This window comes from Agelaius phoeniceus, chromosome 4, assembly GCF_051311805.1.
Source record: "Agelaius phoeniceus isolate bAgePho1 chromosome 4, bAgePho1.hap1, whole genome shotgun sequence".
Lineage (NCBI taxonomy): Eukaryota > Metazoa > Chordata > Aves > Passeriformes > Icteridae > Agelaius > Agelaius phoeniceus.
In genome coordinates, this window is record NC_135268.1 from 50,359,047 (window position 1) to 50,365,046 (window position 6,000).

A 6,000-nucleotide genomic window follows, 5' to 3' on the forward strand; every position below is an offset into this window, starting at 1 on the left:
ATTGAGAGACCAGGAAATAAAATGAAAACAATAATTTTAATTGTCCCCTCCCAGCCTTGTTAGGAGTAATTTCTCAAAATATTATAGTACTTTAATTAGAAATTTTTAAAACATAGATTATTTCATAAGACTAATAGAAATTCCTGCTATTTTTCCCTGATAATGAGACATGTGAAAAAATGCATGTCATGCATTTTGTGCATCACTCTGCACAGAGATTCTTTGACAAGCATGTGAAATTCTTATTTCATTTTTTTGTATTCTTTGTCTTATGAAAAAAAAAAAAAGAGGTGAAATAAATACCTCCTGGTTGGGAATAACATAGTGTCTTTATTGTTATTTACTGGAAAATATGTCCATTAAAGGCAGAATACTTTAAGTTCTTGACAGTAGTTACTCAGCTCACTATTTCAAATGCTAAATCCAATCCCCACTACAGTACACGTGGTTTATGAACATTCTGATTGTCAGTGCAGCAAAACACTTTCAGTAATAGAGGCTGAAAATTTTTGATAGTAAGTAAAATATATTTCTTCTACAACCCTGATCATTCACCATCATAATCTACACATATGAATTCTGTGAACTGCATAGAACAGAAGGCCGGGGTGTGAAGCTTGAGAAACGTCAGACCATTATCATTATGCTTAATGTATTTATTCATATTTTTCACTGAGTGGAGAATGAGGTGATTTGAGAACTGGCTGGATGGCAGATCCCAGAGGATTGTACTCAGTGGCACAGGGTCTTGTTGGAAGCCTGTCACTATTGGAGCCCCCTGAGGTTCCTTACTGGGCATTGTTTAACTTCTGCATCAATGACTTGGGTGAAGGGGCAGAGGCCTCCTCAGTGGGTTCACTGAGGGCCCAAAGCTGGGAGGAGCAGCCAATACCCCAGAGTGCTGTGCAGCCCTTCAGAAGGGCTGGAGAGATGGGCAGAGAAAAACCTTCTGAAATGTAACAAGGGCAAGTGCAGGGTCCTTATTCCTCTACCTGGGCAGGAATAACTCCAGGCTCCAGCACAGGCTGGGGGCCAACCTGCTGGGGAGCAGCTCTGTGGAGAAGGACCTGGGGGTCCTGGTGGACAATCAGCTGTCCATTAACCTTGTGGCCAAGAAGGCCAATGGTGTCCTGGAGCTCATTAGGAAGAGCATTGCCAGCAGGTGGAGGGAGGTGATCCTGTCCTCCTACTCAGCCATGGTGAGGACACATCTGGAGCAGGTCCAGAAGAAGGGCAACAGTGATTAAGGTACTGGAGAATCTCTATTACAAGGGAAGACTGAGGGAGCTGGGGCTGTTCAGACTCAAAAAAATAACCAAGTGAGAGGGCATCTCAACAATATCTGTAAGTATTTGAAGGTTCAGTGTCAAGAAGATGGAGCTAGGCTCTTGTCAGTAGTGCCAAGCAATAGCACAAGAGGCAATGAGCAGAAACTGATGCACAAGAAATTCCACCTGAATGGAATTTACTGTATGGGTGATCACACACTGGAACAGATTGCCCACAGGCTGTGGAGTCTCCCTCACTGGAGATATTCAAGAACCATCTGGACACAATCCTATGCCTTGTGGTCTGGGATGACCCTTCTTGAGCAGGGAAGTTGGAGCAGATGACCCATTATGGTCCCTTCCATTCTGTGGTTTAATTTATGTGGTAGACGAAATACTTAGGAGCAATAAATCACACTGTAAGTTGTAATTTTTGAAACTTTATGAATATAAGGAACTGAGGTGGAAAAACGTCTCCCAGAATATGAACAAATCTTCTGGCAGAATGCAGTCACTAAAGTAATACTCGGAAATTCTGCTTATCTATGAAGTGCACCTATTACAATAGAGCAACAATGACTCAAAAATGTGCATTAGTTCACTATGTGACTTTTCTTTAGATCAAATTATGCTTGTGCTTGTTGAGGATGAAAGATGCAGAAATAAAGCACAAAGAAAATCCCCTCTTTGCCCAGAGGCTTACATTCCCAGAGTTACCATAAAAGAAAAATCAACAACATTAGCCAACTTTTTTTATTGAATAGAAAGAAAGATGATGTCTGCTTCCATAGCATACTGACCTTATGATCCCAGACCAATGCAGAACAAGTCACAAGGTCTCATGGAGTGCTTTTACTACTGGAGTAAAACTCATGCATCAAAGTGGTCAGGGACATAAAAAGACATGTAAAAACATAACATAAAGAGTTAAGCAAAGATACTCCAGGTGTGTTAACACCTTCACGTGAATGGGTCCAGAAAAGAAAAGCAGCTCTGAGCCCTCATGGCAAAACCTTTTATCTCACCACCTATGCTGGAACCTCCTGAAGCCACAACAGTGTGAGTCAAATCTCCTGCCCAAGGGATGATGAAAACACCTGCTGTAAGAAGCCATGTGGGAAAGAGACCTCAAATGGAACTTGGCAAACAGCCTGACCCTGACATCTCAAGCTACCAGCTCACAAATCGGGAGCTACAAGAGCACACTGGTAACAGCACACATGGCAGACATATGTGTTGATACCAAGGGAGAGCAAAGTGCAGCTTCCTCCAACAAGAGGAAAGGGAGACATCTTACTTAGGAATTAGGTCTTCCTTTTCTTCTAGCAAGAAAGAATAAGCTGCTCATTTCTGAGAGTAGGCACAGACCAGAGAGGCTTCATTAGCTCAGGGCATTCTCAGCCTCTGGGCATGTATTGTCAGGAAGAGGAAGAAACAGAGAAGCTTCCTCCTCTTCTTTTTATGTAGGCAATGGTGATACAAGGCTACAGAGGTACCTCTACTCAGGCTCAGCTCCTGAAGCTGCATGCTTGTATGATGTGCATGTTTTGATACTCTAAGGAGAATTACAACTACTTCATACACCATATATGCAAAGTGTGAGTCACTCATCTCCACATCTCTCCAACATGCCAGATGCATTTCTCAGCAGATAAAAGAGCAGAGGAACTTTGCTGCAGGCATCAAGCAGAAAGCTATATCATATTCCCCTCTGTTCCTTCCAAGTATCTGTTGCAGTTTTAAAAGGTCCTTGATTCAGTTTCCCCAAGCAGAAAAAAATGATCATTAAATAGTCATGAGCAATTTGCTAAAAAAAACCTGAAAGGCTTGGTGATCACACCCAAGAAATTGTAGAGAGTCCAAGCAAAACAAAACAGATCCAGTCCAATCACTAGTTATCAAATACATAACTCTTTCATAAACTAAATATGATCCACCCTAAAACAAATTTGACTTTCAGCCCTACAAGCAGTACTGGAAGGTTGCTCTGAAATATCACTTTGTATGGTTTCATGAGTCCATATCTGTAAGTCAATATGCAGCTGCATATACAAAAGCCCTAAGGAGATATCTAAAGGGCTTCCCTTTTTGCAGCTGCCTTTCCAAGGACATAATTTCACAGAGCCAGAAAATGTGCATGTTAGTTAGCAAAGGCTACCTTTCAATACTGCTTTCCAATTCACTAACTTCCTTTCCCTAGTGTCTAGATAATTACCTTCTAGCTGTATCCCTGGAGTGGTGCCTAAGGCATAAATGAGGACAGAGACAACAGAAAAAATCACTGAGGTTAATTCCCCTTGGTGTCCTGAGAACAGAGACCACATACCAGCTTAATTCAGATGGCTAGAGGAGAAAAAAGAGAATACAAAGATTGAATTGTTATTCTTTCTGGTGATTGAATGGTAGAGGAGTAATTTATCAATATACGTTTTATGCAAAAAATTTTTAAGAAAGAAAACCACGAAATAACCCCATAAGTAAATTTCATATTTTTTTTATCTCTAAGCCCCTGAATATTTTTAAATATTTTTAGCAATATAACCTCAGCACAAAATATGATGCCCTCACCAAAGTATAATATGTAACAATTTTCCCACAAAGTACATTTTTTCAGAGACAAAGGGGATAAAAAACTTCATGTCAGGTTATTATTTTGTTGCTGTTATAAGAATGATTTGCTATGATACATTCTGCCTTGAGTCACCAGCACATCAGTGGAGTCAATTCATTCCCCAGCCTTACATTTGCCAAGAAATTCATGCTCAGATCCCTTTAATCCCAGTAAAAGGACTTCACTGACAAAATTATGGCTGCTTCCTGTCTGAATGAAGCCCTAGCACAAGGATTATACTGTACTGCACTAGGGATGGACTAGGAAGATCTTGTATGAAATTTCTGTCCTGCAGAAATAATTGATACGTTTGCTACTGACTGCACTGCAACATAATTTTACTAAAAGCATCTTCATGCTATTTCTACTCTTTGCCTAATTAAGATATTCAGAAAAATAATAGTGATCTTGTGACAAACCAGGTAATTTACTAAGGACTTTGGCATCAGGGGACCTGAAGATCATTTAACTTTTCTGAAGAGGTAGACTGTGCTACACTAGATTCTTTATCAGAGGTAATTATTAATAATTGAGATGTAACTTCAACAATTTCCACTAAACTCATTTAGTCACATGGGTTAGGTTTCTTCCCACTAATCTGCCACTACATAAGATGCCTCTTAATGGCTATTATATAACCTCTCTGGAACAATTCCCTCAATATTTGTGTTTATAAATTGTCCTCCAGATGACAGCAAAGGTCAACTCCCTATCATCTCATTAAAGGTGAGTTTAATTTAGCCTCTTTCCCCTACACAGCTAAGAAAGCCCTGATAAATCAGCTCTATAGCAAGAATAAACACACTGCTTCACTTAATTAAAAATTAAATTCCTCTTCAGGGATCATTACAGTAGTGAGCTGCTACATGCCTTTGTTAAATAGGTGTTTCTTTGAGGACACAACCAGAGTTATGCTACTGGGAACTCTGTATCACTATGAGCAGGAATTTGTTCAGACATTCAGTTAGAGCAGTACGCATGTTCATCTTTTAAAAAGAGGTGGGTATAGGAAAGCTAAGGGTTCTTTGAAAATCAGGAGAATTGCACAACTAAGTTTCATTCATCTTTGCACCTATTACATTAATGAATCATGTAATTTTAGTATCTGGAAGAAAAAGAAAAAATATTGCTTTGTATACTGGCCAATAAAACCTTTTAATAAAAGATAACTCAGAGGAGATGGGCAACAGGGCTGTGCCTGTGAAGGTCAGGGAGTAACCCTGTGACTGCCCACAGCTGCTGCAAAGAAGCTGACTTTATCACAACACAAAGGGGACTGGAAGGCAGCCTTTGTTTTAGAGAAACAGCTACCAAGAGCTGAGTTGGTCAGCTGGTGTAAGGGTTTCTCCCTGAGTTATTAAAAGAGTGCAAATTTCTCCCTTTCTCAGCCAGACCACCATGCAGACTGGGGAGTGAATAGGGGAACAACACTTATTCAAGACAGAGTATAAATCCAGACAAATAGCAAAAGTATTCTGAAGAGAGAAATAGGCTCGAGCTGGCTTCCATCCATATATTCCTTTCTGGTAACTGGGGATGCCCAGTACATGTATATTTTGCTAGGTGTGACTTAGATTTGTATTGTGTTTTCAGTCTATTTTGTATCACTTCGCTAATTCAGAAATCTCATGTAATTCACCTATTTTCAAATAAGTAAATTTGATATTATACATTACACTGTCTACATATGGAATACCTAAAAAAACTGGTTGGAGAGTACTGGACTGTGGCAACAATAAACACTTTCTTAAGGAAATGCTTTCAGTCCTCTAAAGCCTCAAACAGAAATAGTCAAACTAATCAGAAATGCAGAAGCAATAACATTGTCTAAGAAAACATTTGTGGAAAAAGTAATAAAAATACTTTCTTCTCAGTTTTCCCATACAATCAAGAGCAAGCAGAGTAACTAAGACAAAACAATTTAGCTGTAGCTAACATGCTGAATGTTGATATGCAATTTGGTAGGAACTTGCTCCTGGTCTGTTTGCAAGCCCCATCTACTTTTGGCACACAGGCCATGTGAATTCAGGACTCTGATCTGCCCACATTCCCAGAAAACCAATGCCCAGCTAAAGACCACTGTAACTTCTACATAAAAGTAGTAGTGTACTGCTGAATGCA